The sequence below is a fragment of the Heterodontus francisci genome, chromosome 3 (assembly GCF_036365525.1).
Source record: "Heterodontus francisci isolate sHetFra1 chromosome 3, sHetFra1.hap1, whole genome shotgun sequence".
In the NCBI taxonomy this organism is placed as follows: domain Eukaryota; kingdom Metazoa; phylum Chordata; class Chondrichthyes; order Heterodontiformes; family Heterodontidae; genus Heterodontus; species Heterodontus francisci.
The window spans coordinates 15,736,463-15,753,838 of NC_090373.1; positions in this window are offsets into that span (position 1 = coordinate 15,736,463).

A 17,376-nucleotide genomic window follows, 5' to 3' on the forward strand; every position below is an offset into this window, starting at 1 on the left:
GGTTAAAGGGTGCGCTGACTGGTTAAAGGGTGCACTAACTGGTTCAAGGGGTGCGCTGACTGGTTAAAGGGGTGTGCTGACCCGTTAAATGGTGCACTGACTGGTTAAAGGGTGCGCTGACTGGTTAAAGGGTGTGCTGACTGTTTAAAGGGGTTTGCTGACTTGTTAAAGAGTGTGTTGAATGGTTAAAGGGATGTGCTGACTTGTTAAAGGGGAGTGCTGACTCGCTATGGGGGTGTGCTGACTTGTTAAAGGGGTGTGCTGACTGGTTAAAGGGGTGTGCTGACTGGTTAAAGGAGTGTGCTGACTGGTTAAAGGGATGTGCTGACTCGGTTTAGGGGTGTGCTGACTTGTTAAAGTGGAGTGCTGACTTGTTAAAGGGGTGTGCTGACTTGTTAAAGGGGCGTGCTGACTGGTTAAAGGAGTGTGCTGACTGCTTAAAGGGGTGTGCTGACTTGTTAAAGGGGTGTGCTGACTTGTTAAAGGGGTCTGCTGACTTGTTAAAGGGGTGTGGTGACATGTTAAAGGGTGTGATGACTTGTTAAAGGTGTGTGCTGACCCGTTAAAGGGTGCACTAACTGGTTAAAGGGGTGCACTGACTGGTCAAAGGGTGTGCTGACTTGTTAAATGGTGCACTAACTGGTTAAAGTGGTGTGCTGACTGGTTAAAGGAGTGTGCTGACTGGTTAAAGGAGTGTGCTGACTTGTTAAAGGGTGTGCTGACTTGTTAAAGGGGTGTGCTGACTGGTTAAAGGGGTGTGCTGACTGGTTAAAGGGTGTGCTGACTTGTTAAAGGGTGCACTAACTGGTTAAAGGGGTGTGCTGACTGGTTAAAGGGGTGTGCTGACTGGTTAAAGGGGTGTGCTGACTTGTTAAAGGGGTGTGCTGACTTGTTAAAGGGGTGTGGTGGCATGTTAAAGGGTGTGCTGACTTGTTAAAGGGGTGTGCTGACCCGTTAAAGGGTGCACTAACTGGTTAAAGGGGTGCGCTGACTGGTTAAAGGGGTGCGCTGACTGGTTAAAGGGATGTGCTGACTGGTTAAAGTGGTGTGGTGTGCTGACTGGTTAAAGGGGTGTGCTGACTTGTTAAAGAGTGCACTGACTGGTTAAAAGGTGCGCCGACTGGTTAAAGGGTGCGCTGACTGGCTAAAGCGGTGTGCTGACTTGTTCAAGAGTGCACTGACTGGTTAAAGGGTGTGATGACTGGTTAAAGGGGTGTGCTGACTGGTTAAAGTGTGCACTGACTGGTTAAAGGGATGTGCTGACTGGTTAAAGTGGTGTACTGACTGGTTAAATTGGGGTGGTGTGCTGTCTGGTGAAAGGGGTGTGCTGACTGGTTAAAGTGTGCACTGATTGGTTAAAGGGATGTGCTGACTGGTTAAAGTGGTGTACTGACTGGTTAAATTGGGGTGGTGTGTTGACTGGTTAAAGGGGTGTGCTGACTTGTTAAAGGGTGCGCTGACTGGTTAAAGGGTGCACTGACTGGTTAAAGGGGTGTGCTGACTTGTTAAAGAGTGCGCTGACTTGTTAATGGGGTGTGCTGACTGGTTAAAGGGTGCGCTGACTGGTTAAAGCGGTGTGCTGACTTGTTAATGAGTGCACTGACTGGTTAAAGGGGTGTGCTGACTGGTTAAAGGGTGCGCTGACTGGTTAAAGCGGTGTGCTGACTTGTTAATGAGTGCACTGACTGGTTAAAGGGGTGCGCTGACTGGTTAAAGGGGTGCGCTGACTGGTTAAAGGGATGTGCTGACTGGTTAAAGTGGTGTGGTGTGCTGACTGGTTAAAGGGGTGTGCTGACTTGTTAAAGAGTGCACTGACTGGTTAAAAGGTGCGCCGACTGGTTAAAGGGTGCGCTGACTGGCTAAAGCGGTGTGATGACTGGTTAAAGGGGTGTGCTGACTGGTTAAAGTGTGCACTGACTGGTTAAAGGGATGTGCTGACTGGTTAAAGGGGTGTGCTGACTGGTTAAAGTGTGCACTGACTGGTTAAAGGGATGTGCTGACTGGTTAAAGTGGTGTACTGACTGGTTCAATTGGGGTGGTGTGTTGACTGGTTAAAGGGTGTGCTGACTTGTTAAAGTGCGCACTGACTGGTTAAAGGGTGCACTGACTGGTTAAAGGGGTGTAATGACTTGTTAAAGAGTGAACTGACTTGTTAAAGGGTGCACTGACTGGTTATAGTGTGCGCTGACTGGTTAAAGGTTGTGCTGACTGGTTAAAGGTTGTGCTGACTGGTTAAAGGGGTGTGCTGACTGGTTAAAGAGTGCGCTGACTGGTTAAAGGGTGCGCTGACTGGTTAAAGGGGTGTGCTGACTGGTTAAAGGGGTGTGCTGACTGGTTAAAGAGTGCGCTGACTGGTAAAAGGGTGCTCTGACTTGTTAAAGTGGTGTGCTGACTTGTTAATGGGGTGTGCTGACTGGTTCAAGGGGTGCGCTGACTGGTTAAAGGGGTGTGCTGACCCGTTAAATGGTGCACTGACTGGTTAAAGGGTGCGCTGACTGGTTAAAGGGTGCACTAACTGGTTCAAGGGGTGCGCTGACTGGTTAAAGGGGTGTGCTGACCCGTTAAATGGTGCACTGACTGGTTAAAGGGTGCGCTGACTGGTTAAAGGGTGTGCTGACTGTTTAAAGGGGTTTGCTGACTTGTTAAAGAGTGTGTTGAATGGTTAAAGGGATGTGCTGACTTGTTAAAGGGGAGTGCTGACTCGCTATGGGGGTGTGCTGACTTGTTAAAGGGGTGTGCTGACTGGTTAAAGGGGTGTGCTGACTTGTTAAAGGGGTGTGCTGACTTGTTAAAGGGGCGTGCTGACTGGTTAAAGGAGTGTGCTGACTGCTTAAAGGGGTGTGCTGACTTGTTAAAGGGGTGTGCTGACTTGTTAAAGGGGTCTGCTGACTTGTTAAAGGGGTGTGGTGACATGTTAAAGGGTGTGATGACTTGTTAAAGGTGTGTGCTGACCCGTTAAAGGGTGCACTAACTGGTTAAAGGGGTGCACTGACTGGTCAAAGGGTGTGCTGACTTGTTAAATGGTGCACTAACTGGTTAAAGTGGTGTGCTGACTGGTTAAAGGAGTGTGCTGACTGGTTAAAGGAGTGTGCTGACTGGATAAAGGGTGTGCTGACTTGTTAAAGGGGTGTGCTGACTGGTTAAAGGGGTGTGCTGACTGGTTAAAGGGTGTGCTGACTTGTTAAAGGGTGCACTAACTGGTTAAAGGGGTGTGCTGACTGGTTAAAGGGGTGTGCTGACTGGTTAAAGGGGTGTGCTGACTTGTTAAAGGGGTGTGCTGACTTGTTAAAGGGGTGTGGTGGCATGTTAAAGGGTGTGCTGACTTGTTAAAGGGGTGTGCTGACCCGTTAAAGGGTGCACTAACTGGTTAAAGGGGTGCGCTGACTGGTTAAAGGGGTGCGCTGACTGGTTAAAGGGATGTGCTGACTGGTTAAAGTGGTGTGGTGTGCTGACTGGTTAAAGGGGTGTGCTGACTTGTTAAAGAGTGCACTGACTGGTTAAAAGGTGCGCCGACTGGTTAAAGGGTGCGCTGACTGGCTAAAGCGGTGTGCTGACTTGTTCAAGAGTGCACTGACTGGTTAAAGGGTGTGATGACTGGTTAAAGGGGTGTGCTGACTGGTTAAAGTGTGCACTGACTGGTTAAAGGGATGTGCTGACTGGTTAAAGTGGTGTACTGACTGGTTAAATTGGGGTGGTGTGCTGTCTGGTGAAAGGGGTGTGCTGACTGGTTAAAGTGTGCACTGATTGGTTAAAGGGATGTGCTGACTGGTTAAAGTGGTGTACTGACTGGTTAAATTGGGGTGGTGTGTTGACTGGTTAAAGGGGTGTGCTGACTTGTTAAAGGGTGCGCTGACTGGTTAAAGGGTGCACTGACTGGTTAAAGGGGTGTGCTGACTTGTTAAAGAGTGCGCTGACTTGTTAATGGGGTGTGCTGACTGGTTAAAGGGTGCGCTGACTGGTTAAAGCGGTGTGCTGACTTGTTAATGAGTGCACTGACTGGTTAAAGGGGTGTGCTGACTGGTTAAAGGGTGCGCTGACTGGTTAAAGCGGTGTGCTGACTTGTTAATGAGTGCACTGACTGGTTAAAGGGTGTGATGATTGGTTAAAGGGGTGTGCTGACTGGTTAAAGTGCGCACTGACTGGTTAAAGGGTGTGATGATTGGTTAAAGGGGTGTGCTGACTGGTTAAAGTGCGCACTGACTGGTTAAAGGGTGCGCTGACTGGTTAAAGCGGTGTGCTGACTTGTTAATGAGTGCACTGACTGGTTAAAGGGGTGTGCTGACTGGTTAAAGGGTGCGCTGACTGGTTAAAGCGGTGTGCTGACTTGTTAATGAGTGCACTGACTGGTTAAAGGGTGTGATGATTGGTTAAAGGGGTGTGCTGACTGGTTAAAGTGCGCACTGACTGGTTAAAGGGTGCACTGACTGGTTAAAGTGTGCGCTGACTGATTAAAGGGGTGTGCTGACTTGTTAAAGGGAGCACTGACAGGTTAAAGGGGTGTAATGACTTGTTAAAGAGTGCGCTGACTGGTTAAAGGGTGCACTGACTGGTTAAAGGGTGCGCTGACTTGTTAAAGGGGTGTAATGACTTGTTACAGAGTGCGCTGACTGGTTAAAGGGTGCACTGACTGGTTAAAGGGTGCACTGACTGGTTAAAGGGGTGTGCTGACTTGTTAAAGTGTGCGCTGACTGGTTAAAGGGGTGTGCTGACTTGTTAAAGGGTGCACTGACTGGTTAAATGGGTGCACTGACTGGTTAAAGGTTGCGCTGACTTGTTAAAGTGTGCGCTGACTGGTTAAAGGGGTGTGCTGACTGGTTAAAGAGTGCGCTGACTGGTTAAAGGGTGCGCTGACTTGTTAAAGGGGTGTGCTGACTGGTTAAAGGGGTGTGCTGACTGGTTAAAGAGTGCGCTGACTGGAAAAAGGGTGCTCTGACTTGTTAAAGGGGTGTGCTGACTGGTTCAAGGGGTGCGCTGACTGGTTAAAGGGGTGTGCTGACCCGTTAAATGGTGCACTGACTGGTTAAATGGTGCGCTGACTGGTTAAAGGGTGCACTAACTGGTTCAAGGGGTGCGCTGACTGGTTAAAGGGGTGTGCTGACCCGTTAAATGGTGCACTGACTGTTTAAAGGGTGCACTGACTGGTTAAAGGGTGCACTGACTGGTTAAAGTTGCGCTGACTGTTTAAAGGGGTGTGCTGACTTGTTAAAGAGTGCGCTGACTGGTTGAAGGGTGCACTGACTGGTTAAAGGGTGTGCTGACTGTTTAAAGGAGTTTGCTGACTTGTTAAAGAGTGCGTTGAATGGTTCAAGGGGTGTGCTGACTGGTTAAAGGAGTGTGCTGACTGGTTAAAGGGGTGTGCTGACTCGCTATGGGGGTGTGCTGACTTGTTAAAGGGGTGTGCTGACTGGTTAAAGGGGTGTGCTGACTGGTTAAAGGGGTGTGCTGACTGGTTAAAGGGTGCACTGACTGGTTAAAGGGATGTGCTGACTGGTTAAAGTGGTGTACTGACTGGTTAAATTGGGGTGGTGTGCTGACTGGTTAAAGGGGTGTGCTGACTAGTTAGACAGTGCACTGACTGGTTAAAGGGTGCGCTGACTGGTTAAAGGGTGCGCTGACTGGTTAAAGAGTGCACTGACTGGTTAAAGGGTGCGCTGACTGGTTAAAGAGTGCACTGACTGGTTAAAGGGTGCGCTGACTGGTTAAAGGGTGCGCTGACTGGTTAAAGCGGTGTGCTGACTTGTTAAAGAGTGCACTGACTGGTTAAAGGGTGTGATGACTGGTTAAAGGGGTGTGCTGACTGGTTAAAGTGTGCACTGACTGGGTAAAGGGTGTGCTGACTGGTTAAAGGGTGTGCTGACTGATTAAAGGGGTATGCTGACTTGTTAAAGTGTGCGCTGACTGGTTAAAGGGTGCACTGACTGGTTGAAGGGGTGTGCTGACTTGTTAAAGAGTGCAATGACTGGTTAAAGTGTGCACTGACTGGTTAAAGGGTGCGCTGACTGGTTAAAGGGTGCGCTGACTGGTTAAAGCGGTGTGCTGACTTGTTAGACAGTGCACTGACTGGTTAAAGGGTGCGCTGACTGGTTAAAGAGTGCACTGACTGGTTAAAGGGTGCGCTGACTGGTTAAAGGGTGCGCTGACTGGTTAAAGAGTGCACTGACTGGTTAAAGGGTGTTATGATTGGTTAAAGGGGTGTGCTGACTGGTTAAAGTGTGCACTGACTGGGTAAAGGGTGTGCTGACTGGTTAAAGGGTGCACTGACTGGTTGAAGGGGTGTGCTGACTTGTTAAAGAGTGCAATGACTGGTTAAAGTGTGCACTGACTGGTTAAAGGGTGCGCTGACTGGTTAAAGGGTGCGCTGACTGGTTAAAGCGGTGTGCTGACTTGTTAATGAGTGCACTGACTGGTTAAAGGGTGTGATGATTGGTTAAAGGGGTGTGCTGACTTGTTAAAGGGTACGCTGACTGGTTAAAGGGGTGTGCTAACCTGTTAAAGGGTGCACTGACTGGTTAAAGGTTGTTCTTTTGGGCCTCCTTATCTCGAGAGACAATGGATATGCGCCTGGAGGTGGTCAGTGGTTTGTGAAGCAGCGCCTGGAGTGGCTATAAAGGCCAATTCTGGAGTGACAGGCTCTTCCACAGGTGCTGCAGAGAAATTTGTTTGTTGGGGCTGTTGCACAGTTGGCTCTCCCCTTGCGCCTCTGTCTTTTTTCCTGCCAACTACTAAGTCTCTTCGACTCGCCACAATTTAGCCCTGTCTTTATGGCTGCCCGCCAGCTCTGGCGAATGCTGGCAACTGACTCCCACGACTTGTGATCAATGTCACACGATTTCATGTCGCGTTTGCAGACGTCTTTATAACGGAGACATGGACGGCCGGTGGGTCTGATACCAGTGGCGAGCTCGCTGTACAATGTGTCTTTGGGGATCCTGCCATCTTCCATGCGGCTCACATGGCCAAGCCATCTCAAGCGCCGCTGACTCAGTAGTGTGTATAAGCTGGGGGTGTTGGCCGCTTCAAGGACTTCTGTGTTGGAGATATAGTCCTGCCACCTGATGCCAAGTATTCTCCGAAGGCAGCGAAGATGGAATGAATTGAGACGTCGCTCTTGGCTGGCATACGTTGTCCAGGCCTCGCTGCCGTAGAGCAAGGTACTGAGGACACAGGCCTGATACACTCGGACTTTTGTGTTCCGTGTCAGTGCGCCATTTTCCCACACTCTCTTGGCCAGTCTGGACATAGCAGTGGAAGCCTTACCCATGCGCTTGTTGATTTCTGCATCTCGAGACAGGTTACTGGTGATAGTTGAGCCTAGGTAGGTGAACTCTTGAACCACTTCCAGAGCGTGGTCGCCAATATTGATGGATGGAGCATTTCTGACATCCTGCCCCATGATGTTCGTTTTCTTGAGGCTGATGGTTAGGCCAAATTCATTGCAGGCAGACGCAAACCTGTCGATGAGACTCTGCAGGCATTCTTCAGTGTGAGATGTTAAAGCAGCATCGTCAGCAAAGAGGAGTTCTCTGATGAGGACTTTCCGTACTTTGGACTTCGCTCTTAGACGGGCAAGGTTGAACAACCTGCCCCCTGATCTTGTGTGGAGGAAAATTCCTTCTTCAGAGGATTTGAACGCATGTGAAAGCAGCAGGGAGAAGAAAATCCCAAAAAGTGTGGGTGCGAGAACACAGCCCTGTTTCACACCACTCAGGATAGGAAAGGGCTCTGATGAGGAGCCACCATGTTGAATTGTGCCTTTCATATTGTCATGGAATGAGGTGATGATACTTAGTAGCTTTGGTGGACATCCGATCTTTTCTAGTAGTCTGAAGAGACCACGTCTGCTGACGAGGTCAAAGGCTTTGGTGAGATCAATGAAAGCAATGTAGAGGGGCATCTGTTGTTCACGGCATTTCTCCTGTATCTGACGAAGGGAGAACAGCATGTCAATAGTCGATCTCTCTGCACGAAAGCCACACTGTGCCTCAGGGTAGACGCGCTCGGCCAGCTTCTGGAGCCTGTTCAGAGCGACTCGAGCAAAGACTTTCCCCACTATGCTGAGCAGGGAGATTCCACGGTAGTTGTTGCAGTCACCGCGGTCACCTTTGTTTTTATAGAGGGTGATGATGTTGGCATCGCGCATGTCCTGGGGTACTGCTGGTTGTGCTGACTGGTTAAAGGGGTGTAATGACTTGTTAAAGAGTGCACTGACTGGTTAAAGGGTGCACTGACTGGTTAAATGGGTGCACTGACTGGTTAAATGTTGCACTGACTGGTTAAAGAGTGCACTGACTGGTTAAAGGGTGCGCTGACTGGTTAAAGTGGTGTGCTGACTGGTTAAAGGGGTGTGCTGACTGGTTAAAGAGTGCGCTGACTGGAAAAAGGGTGCTCTGACTTGTTAAAGTGGTGTGCTGACTGGTTCAAGGGGTGTGCTGACCCGTTAAATGGTGCACTGACTGGTTAAAGGGTGCGCTGACTGGTTAAAGGGTGCACTAACTGGTTCAAGGGGTGCGCTGACTTGTTAAAGAGTGCGCTGACTGGTTAAAGGGTGCACTGACTGGTTAAAGGGTGCTCTGACTTGTTAAAGTGGTGTGCTGACTGGTTAAAGGGGTGTGCTGACCCGTTAAATGGTGCACTGACTGGTTAAAGGGTGCGCTGACTGGTTAAAGGGTGCACTGACTGGTTAAAGGTGCGCTGACTGTTTAAAGGGGTGTGCTGACTTGTTAAAGAGTGCGCTGCCTGGTTAAAGGGTGCACTGACTGGTTAAAGGGTGCGCTGACTGTTTAAAGGGGTTTGCTGACTTGTTAAAGAGTGTGTTGAATGGTTAAAGGGATGTGCTGACTTGTTAAAGGGTGCGCTAACTGGTTCAAGGGGTGTGCTGACTGGTTAAAGGAGTGTGCTGACTGGTTAAAGGGGTGTGCTGACTCGCTATGGGGGTGTGCTGACTTGTTAAAGGGGTGTGCTGACTGGTTAAAGGGGTGTGCTGACTCGCTATGGGGGTGTGCTGACTTGTTAAAGGGGTGTGCTGACTGGTTAAAGGAGTGTGCTGACTGGTTAGAGGGGTGTGCTGACTGGTTAAAGGAGTGTGCTGACTGGTTAAAGGGGTGTGCTGACTCGCTATGGGGGTGTGCTGACTTGTTAAAGGGGTGTGCTGACTGGTTAAAGGGGTGTGCTGACTGGTTAAAGGAGTGTGCTGACTGGTTAAAGGGGTGTGCTGACTCGGTATATGGGTGTGCTGACTTGTTAAAGTGGAGTGCTGACTTGTTAAAGGGGTGTGCTGACTTGTTAAAGGGGTGTGCTGACTGGTTAAAGGAGTGTGCTGACTGCTTAAAGGGGTGTGCTGACTTGTTAAAGGGGTGTGCTGACTTGTTAAAGGGGTGTGGTGACATGTTAAAGGGTGTGCTGACTTGTTAAAGGGGTGTGCTGACCCGTTAAAGGGTGCACTAACTGGTTAAAGGGGTGCACTGACTGGTTAAAGGGTGTGCTGACTTGTTAAAGGGTGCACTAACTGGTTAAAGGGGTGTGCTGACTGGTTAAAGGAGTGTGCTGACTGGTTAAAGGAGTGTGCTGACTGGATAAAGGGTGTGCTGACTTGTTAAAGGGGTGTGCTGACTGGTTAAAGGAGTGTGCTGACTGGTTAAAGGGTGTGCTGACTTGTTAAAGGGTGCACTAACTGGTTAAAGGGGTGTGCTGACTGGTTAAAGGGGTGTGCTGACTTGTTAAAGGGCTGTGCTGACTGGTTAAAGGAGTGTGCTGATTGGTTAAAGGGGTGTGCTTACTTGTTAAAGTGGAGTGCTGACTTGTTAATAGGGTGTACCGACTGGTTAAAGGGGTGTGCTGACTGGTTAAAGGGGTGCACTGACTGGTTAAAGGGGAGTGATGAATTGTTAAAGGGGTGTGCTGACTTGTTAAAGGGGTGTGGTGGCATGTTAAAGGGTGTGCTGACTTGTTAACGGGGTGTGCTGACCCGTTAAAGGGTGCACTAGCTGGTTAAAGGGGTGCGCTGACTGGTTAAAGGGGTGCGCTGACTGGTTAAAGGGATGTGCTGACTGGTTAAAGTGGTGTGGTGTGCTGACTGGTTAAAGGGGTGTGCTGACTTGTTAAAGAGTGCACTGACTGGTTAAAAGTTGCGCCGACTGGTTAAAGGGAGCGCTGACTGGCTAAAGCGGTGTGCTGACTTGTTAAAGGGTGTGATGACTGGTTAAAGGGTGTGATGACTGGTTAAAGGGTGTGATGACTGGTTAAAGGGGTGTGCTGACTGGTTAAAGTGTGCACTGACTGGTTAAAGGGATGTGCTGACTGGTTAAAGTGGTGTACTGACTGGTTAAATTGGGGTGGTGTGCTGACTGGTTAAAGGGGTGTGCTGACTAGTTAGACAGTGCACTGACTGGTTAAAGGGTGCGCTGACTGGTTAAAGGGTGCGCTGACTGGTTAAAGAGTGCACTGACTGGTTAAAGGGTGCGCTGACTGGTTAAAGAGTGCACTGACTGGTTAAAGGGTGCGCTGACTGGTTAAAGGGTGCGCTGACTGGTTAAAGCGGTGTGCTGACTTGTTAAAGAGTGCACTGACTGGTTAAAGGGTGTGATGACTGGTTAAAGGGGTGTGCTGAATGGTTAAAGTGTGCACTGATTGGTTAAATGGATGTGCTGACTGGTTAAAGTGGTGTACTGACTGGTTAAATTGGGGTGGTGTGTTGACTGGTTAAAGGGGTGTGCTGACTTGTTAAAGGGTGCGCTGACTGGTTAAAGGGTGCACTGACTGGTTAAAGGGGTGTGCTGACTTGTTAGACAGTGCACTGACTGGTTAAAGGGTGCGCTGACTGGTTAAAGAGTGCACTGACTGGTTAAAGGGTGCGCTGACTGGTTAAAGGGTGCGCTGACTGGTTAAATAGTGCACTGACTGGTTAAAGGGTGTTATGATTGGTTAAAGGGGTGTGCTGACTGGTTAAAGGGTGCGCTGACTGGTTAAAGGGTGCGCTGACTGGTTAAAGGGTGCGCTGACTGGTTAAAGCGGTGTGCTGACTTGTTAATGAGTGCACTGACTGGTTAAAGGGTGTGATGATTGGTTAAAGGGGTGTGCTGACTTGTTAAAGGGTACGCTGACTGGTTAAAGGGGTGTGCTAACTTGTTAAAGGGTGCACTGACTGGTTAAAGGTTGTGCTGACTGGTTAAAGGGGTGTAATGACTTGTTAAAGAGTGCACTGACTGGTTAAAGGGTGCGCTGACTTGTTAAAGTGTGCGCTGACTGGTTAAAGGGTGCACTGACTGGTTAAATGTTGCGCTGACTGGTTAAAGAGTGCGCTGACTGGTTAAAGGGTGCGCTGACTGGTTAAAGGGGTGTGCTGACTGGTAAAAGAGTGCGCTGACTGGAAAAAGGGTGCTCTGACTTGTTAAAGTGGTGTGCTGACTGGTTCAAGGGGTGTGCTGACCCGTTAAATCGTGCACTGACTGGTTAAAGGGTGCGCTGACTGGTTAAAGGGTGCACTAACTGGTTCAAGGGGTGCGCTGACTGGTTAAAGGTGTGTGCTGACCCGTTAAATGGTGCACTGACTGGTTAAAGGGTGCGCTGACTGGTTAAAGGGTGCACTGACTGGTTAAAGGGTGCGCTGACTGTTTAAAGGGGTTTGCTGACTTGTTAAAGAGTGTGTTGAATGGTTAAAGGGATGTGCTGACTTGTTAAAGGGTGCGCTAACTGGTTCAAGGGGTGCGCTGACTGGTTAAAGGGGTGTGCTGACCCGTTAAATGGTGCACTGACTGGTTAAAGGGTGCGCTGACTGGTTAAAGGGTGCACTGACTGGTTAAAGGGTGCGCTGACTGTTTAAAGGGGTTTGCTGACTTGTTCAAGAGTGTGTTGAATGGTTAAAGGGATGTGCTGACTTGTTAAAGGGTGCGCTAACTGGTTAAAGGGGTGTGCTGACTGGTTAAAGGGGTGTGCTGACTCGCTATGGGGGTGTGCTGACTTGTTAAAGGGGTGTGCTGACTGCTTAAAGGGGTGTGCTGACTCGGTATAGGGGTGTGCTGACTTGTTAAAGTGGAGTGCTTACTTGTTAAAGGGGTGTGCTGACTTGTTAAAGGGGTGTGCTGACTGGTTAAAGGGGTGTGCTGACTGGTTAAAGGAGTGTGCTGACTGGTTAAAGGGGTGTGCTGACTGGTTAAAGGAGTGTGCTGACTGGTTAAAGGGGTGTGCTGACTCGGTATAGGGGTGTGCTGACTTGTTAAAGGGGTGTGCTGACTGGTTAAAGGGGTGTGCTGACTGGTTAAAGGAGTGTGCTGACTTGTTAAAGGGGTGTGCTGACTGGTTAAAGGGGTGTGCTGACTGGTTAAAGGGGTGTGCTGACTTGTTAAAGTGGTGCACTGACTGGTTAAATTGGGGTGGTGTGTTGACTGGTTAAAGGGGTGTGCTGACTTGTTAAAGGGTGCGCTGACTGGTTAAAGGGTGCACTGACTGGTTAAAGGGGTGTGCTGACTTGTTAGACAGTGCACTGACTGGTTAAAGGGTGCGCTGACTGGTTAAAGAGTGCACTGACTGGTTAAAGGGTGCGCTGACTGGTTAAAGGGGTGTGCTGACTTGTTAGACAGTGCACTGACTGGTTAAAGGGTGCGCTGACTGGTTAAAGAGTGCACTGACTGGTTAAAGGATTTGCTGACTGATTAAAGGGGTATGCTGACTTGTTAAAGAGTGCGCTGACTGGTTAAAGGGTGCACTGACTGGTTAAAGGGGTGTGCTGACCGGTTAAAGGGTGCACTGACTGGTTAAAGGGTTGCGCTGACTGGTTAAAGGTTGCGCTGACTTGTTAAAGTGTGCGCTGACTGGTTAAAGGGGTGTGCTGACTTGTTAGACAGTGCACTGACTGGTTAAAGGGTGCGCTGACTGGTTAAAGAGTGCACTGACTGGTTAAAGGGGTGTGCTGACTTGTTAGACAGTGCACTGACTGGTTAAAGGGTGCGCTGACTGGTTAAAGAGTGCACTGACTGGTTAAAGGGGTGTGCTGACTTGTTAGACAGTGCACTGACTGGTTAAAGGTTGCGCTGACTTGTTAAAGTGTGCGCTGACTGGTTAAAGGGGTGTGCTGACTTGTTAGACAGTGCACTGACTGGTTCAAGGGTGCGCTGACTGGTTAAAGAGTGCACTGACTGGTTAAAGGGGTGTGCTGACTTGTTAAAGGGTGCACTGACTGGTTAAAGGGGTGTGCTGACTTGTTAGACAGTGCACTGACTGGTTAAAGGGTGCGCTGACTGGTTAAAGAGTGCACTGACTGGTTAAAGGGTGCGCTGACTGGTTAAAGGGGTGTGCTGACTTGTTAGACAGTGCACTGACTGGTTAAAGGGTGCGCTGACTGGTTAAAGAATGCACTGACTGGTTAAAGGGTGCGCTGACTGGTTAAAGGGTGCGCTGACTGGTTAAAGAGTGCACTGACTGGTTAAATGGGTGCGCTGACTGGTTAAAGTGTGCGCTGACTTGTTAAAGTGTGCGCTGACTGGTTAAATGGGTGCGCTGACTGGTTAAAGGGTGCGCTGACTTGTTAAAGGGGTGTGTTGAATGGTGAAAGGGATGTGCTGACTTGTTAAATGGTGCACTGACTGGTTAAATGGGTGCGCTGACTGGTTAAAGTGTGCGCTGACTTGTTAAAGTGTGCGCTGACTGGTTAAAAGTGTGCGCTGACTGGTTAAAGGGGTGTGTTGAATGGTGAAAGGGATGTGCTGACTGGTTAAAGGGTGCACTGACTGGTTAAAGGGTGCGGTGACTGTTTAAAGGGGTTTGCTGACTGGTTAAAGAGTGCACTGACTGGTGAAAGGGGTGCGCTGACTGGTTAAAGGGGTGTGCTGACTTGTTAAAGAGTGTGCTGACTGGTTAAATGGGTGTGCTGACTTGTTAAAGGGGTGTGCTGACTTGTTAAAGGGTGTGCTGAATGGTTAAACGATGTGCTGACTTGTTAAAAAGTGTGTTGAATGGTTAAAGGGATGTGCTGACTTGTTAAAGGGGAGTGCTGACTGGTTAAAGGGGTGTGCTGACTGGTTAAAGAGTGCACTGACTGGTGAAAGGGGTGCTCTGACTGGAGAAAGGGGTGCGCTGACTGGTTAAAGGGATGCGCTGACTGGTTAAAGGGGTGTGTTGAATGGTGAAAGGGATGTGCTGACTTGTTAAATGGTGCACTGACTGGTTAAAGGGTGCGCTGACTGTTTAAAGGGGTGTGCTGACTTGTTAAAGAGTGTGTTGAATGGTTAAAGGGGTGCGCTGACTGGTTAAAGAGTGCGCTGACTGGTTAAAGGGTGCACTGACTGGTTAAAGGGTGCGCTGACTGTTTAAAGGGGTTTGCTGACTTGTTAAAGAGTGTGTTGAATGGTTAAAGGGATGTGCTGACTTGTTAAAGGGTGCGCTAACTGGTTCAAGGGGTGCGCTGACTGGTTAAAGTGGTAGGCTGACTGGTTAAAGAGTGCACTGACTGGTTAAAGAGTGCACTGACTGGTGAAAGGGGTGCGCTGACTGGTAAAAGGGGTGTGCTGACTGGTTAAAGGGGTGTGCTTACTTGTTAAAGAGTGCACTGACTGGTTAAAGGGGTGCGCTGACTGGTTAAAGGGGTGCGCTGACTGGTTAAAGGGTTCGCTGACTGGTTAAAGTGGTGTGTTGACTTGTTAAAGTGTGCACTGACTGGTTAAAGGGGTGCACTGACTGGAAAGGGGTGCACTGACTGGTTAAAGGGGAGTGCTGACTGGTTAAAGGGGTGTGCTGACTGGTTAAAGGGTGCGCTGACTGTTTAAAGGGGTTTGCTGACTTGTTCAAGAGTGTGTTGAATGGTTAAAGGGATGTGCTGACTTGTTAAAGGGTGCGCTAACTGGTTAAAGGGGTGTGCTGACTGGTTAAAGGGGTGTGCTGACTCGCTATGGGGGTGTGCTGACTTGTTAAAGGGGTGTGCTGACTGCTTAAAGGGGTGTGCTGACTCGGTATAGGGGTGTGCTGACTTGTTAAAGTGGAGTGCTTACTTGTTAAAGGGGTGTGCTGACTTGTTAAAGGGGTGTGCTGACTGGTTAAAGGGGTGTGCTGACTGGTTAAAGGAGTGTGCTGACTGGTTAAAGGGGTGTGCTGACTGGTTAAAGGAGTGTGCTGACTGGTTAAAGGGGTGTGCTGACTCGGTATAGGGGTGTGCTGACTTGTTAAAGGGGTGTGCTGACTGGTTAAAGGGGTGTGCTGACTGGTTAAAGGAGTGTGCTGACTTGTTAAAGGGGTGTGCTGACTGGTTAAAGGGGTGTGCTGACTGGTTAAAGGGGTGTGCTGACTTGTTAAAGTGGTGCACTGACTGGTTAAATTGGGGTGGTGTGTTGACTGGTTAAAGGGGTGTGCTGACTTGTTAAAGGGTGCGCTGACTGGTTAAAGGGTGCACTGACTGGTTAAAGGGGTGTGCTGACTTGTTAGACAGTGCACTGACTGGTTAAAGGGTGCGCTGACTGGTTAAAGAGTGCACTGACTGGTTAAAGGGTGCGCTGACTGGTTAAAGGGGTGTGCTGACTTGTTAGACAGTGCACTGACTGGTTAAAGGGTGCGCTGACTGGTTAAAGAGTGCACTGACTGGTTAAAGGATTTGCTGACTGATTAAAGGGGTATGCTGACTTGTTAAAGAGTGCGCTGACTGGTTAAAGGGTGCACTGACTGGTTAAAGGGGTGTGCTGACCGGTTAAAGGGTGCACTGACTGGTTAAAGGGTTGCGCTGACTGGTTAAAGGTTGCGCTGACTTGTTAAAGTGTGCGCTGACTGGTTAAAGGGGTGTGCTGACTTGTTAGACAGTGCACTGACTGGTTAAAGGGTGCGCTGACTGGTTAAAGAGTGCACTGACTGGTTAAAGGGGTGTGCTGACTTGTTAGACAGTGCACTGACTGGTTAAAGGGTGCGCTGACTGGTTAAAGAGTGCACTGACTGGTTAAAGGGGTGTGCTGACTTGTTAGACAGTGCACTGACTGGTTAAAGGTTGCGCTGACTTGTTAAAGTGTGCGCTGACTGGTTAAAGGGGTGTGCTGACTTGTTAGACAGTGCACTGACTGGTTCAAGGGTGCGCTGACTGGTTAAAGAGTGCACTGACTGGTTAAAGGGGTGTGCTGACTTGTTAAAGGGTGCACTGACTGGTTAAAGGGGTGTGCTGACTTGTTAGACAGTGCACTGACTGGTTAAAGGGTGCGCTGACTGGTTAAAGAGTGCACTGACTGGTTAAAGGGTGCGCTGACTGGTTAAAGGGGTGTGCTGACTTGTTAGACAGTGCACTGACTGGTTAAAGGGTGCGCTGACTGGTTAAAGAATGCACTGACTGGTTAAAGGGTGCGCTGACTGGTTAAAGGGTGCGCTGACTGGTTAAAGAGTGCACTGACTGGTTAAATGGGTGCGCTGACTGGTTAAAGTGTGCGCTGACTTGTTAAAGTGTGCGCTGACTGGTTAAATGGGTGCGCTGACTGGTTAAAGGGTGCGCTGACTTGTTAAAGGGGTGTGTTGAATGGTGAAAGGGATGTGCTGACTTGTTAAATGGTGCACTGACTGGTTAAATGGGTGCGCTGACTGGTTAAAGTGTGCGCTGACTTGTTAAAGTGTGCGCTGACTGGTTAAAAGTGTGCGCTGACTGGTTAAAGGGGTGTGTTGAATGGTGAAAGGGATGTGCTGACTGGTTAAAGGGTGCACTGACTGGTTAAAGGGTGCGGTGACTGTTTAAAGGGGTTTGCTGACTGGTTAAAGAGTGCACTGACTGGTGAAAGGGGTGCGCTGACTGGTTAAAGGGGTGTGCTGACTTGTTAAAGAGTGTGCTGACTGGTTAAATGGGTGTGCTGACTTGTTAAAGGGGTGTGCTGACTTGTTAAAGGGTGTGCTGAATGGTTAAACGATGTGCTGACTTGTTAAAAAGTGTGTTGAATGGTTAAAGGGATGTGCTGACTTGTTAAAGGGGAGTGCTGACTGGTTAAAGGGGTGTGCTGACTGGTTAAAGAGTGCACTGACTGGTGAAAGGGGTGCTCTGACTGGAGAAAGGGGTGCGCTGACTGGTTAAAGGGATGCGCTGACTGGTTAAAGGGGTGTGTTGAATGGTGAAAGGGATGTGCTGACTTGTTAAATGGTGCACTGACTGGTTAAAGGGTGCGCTGACTGTTTAAAGGGGTGTGCTGACTTGTTAAAGAGTGTGTTGAATGGTTAAAGGGGTGCGCTGACTGGTTAAAGAGTGCGCTGACTGGTTAAAGGGTGCACTGACTGGTTAAAGGGTGCGCTGACTGTTTAAAGGGGTTTGCTGACTTGTTAAAGAGTGTGTTGAATGGTTAAAGGGATGTGCTGACTTGTTAAAGGGTGCGCTAACTGGTTCAAGGGGTGCGCTGACTGGTTAAAGTGGTAGGCTGACTGGTTAAAGAGTGCACT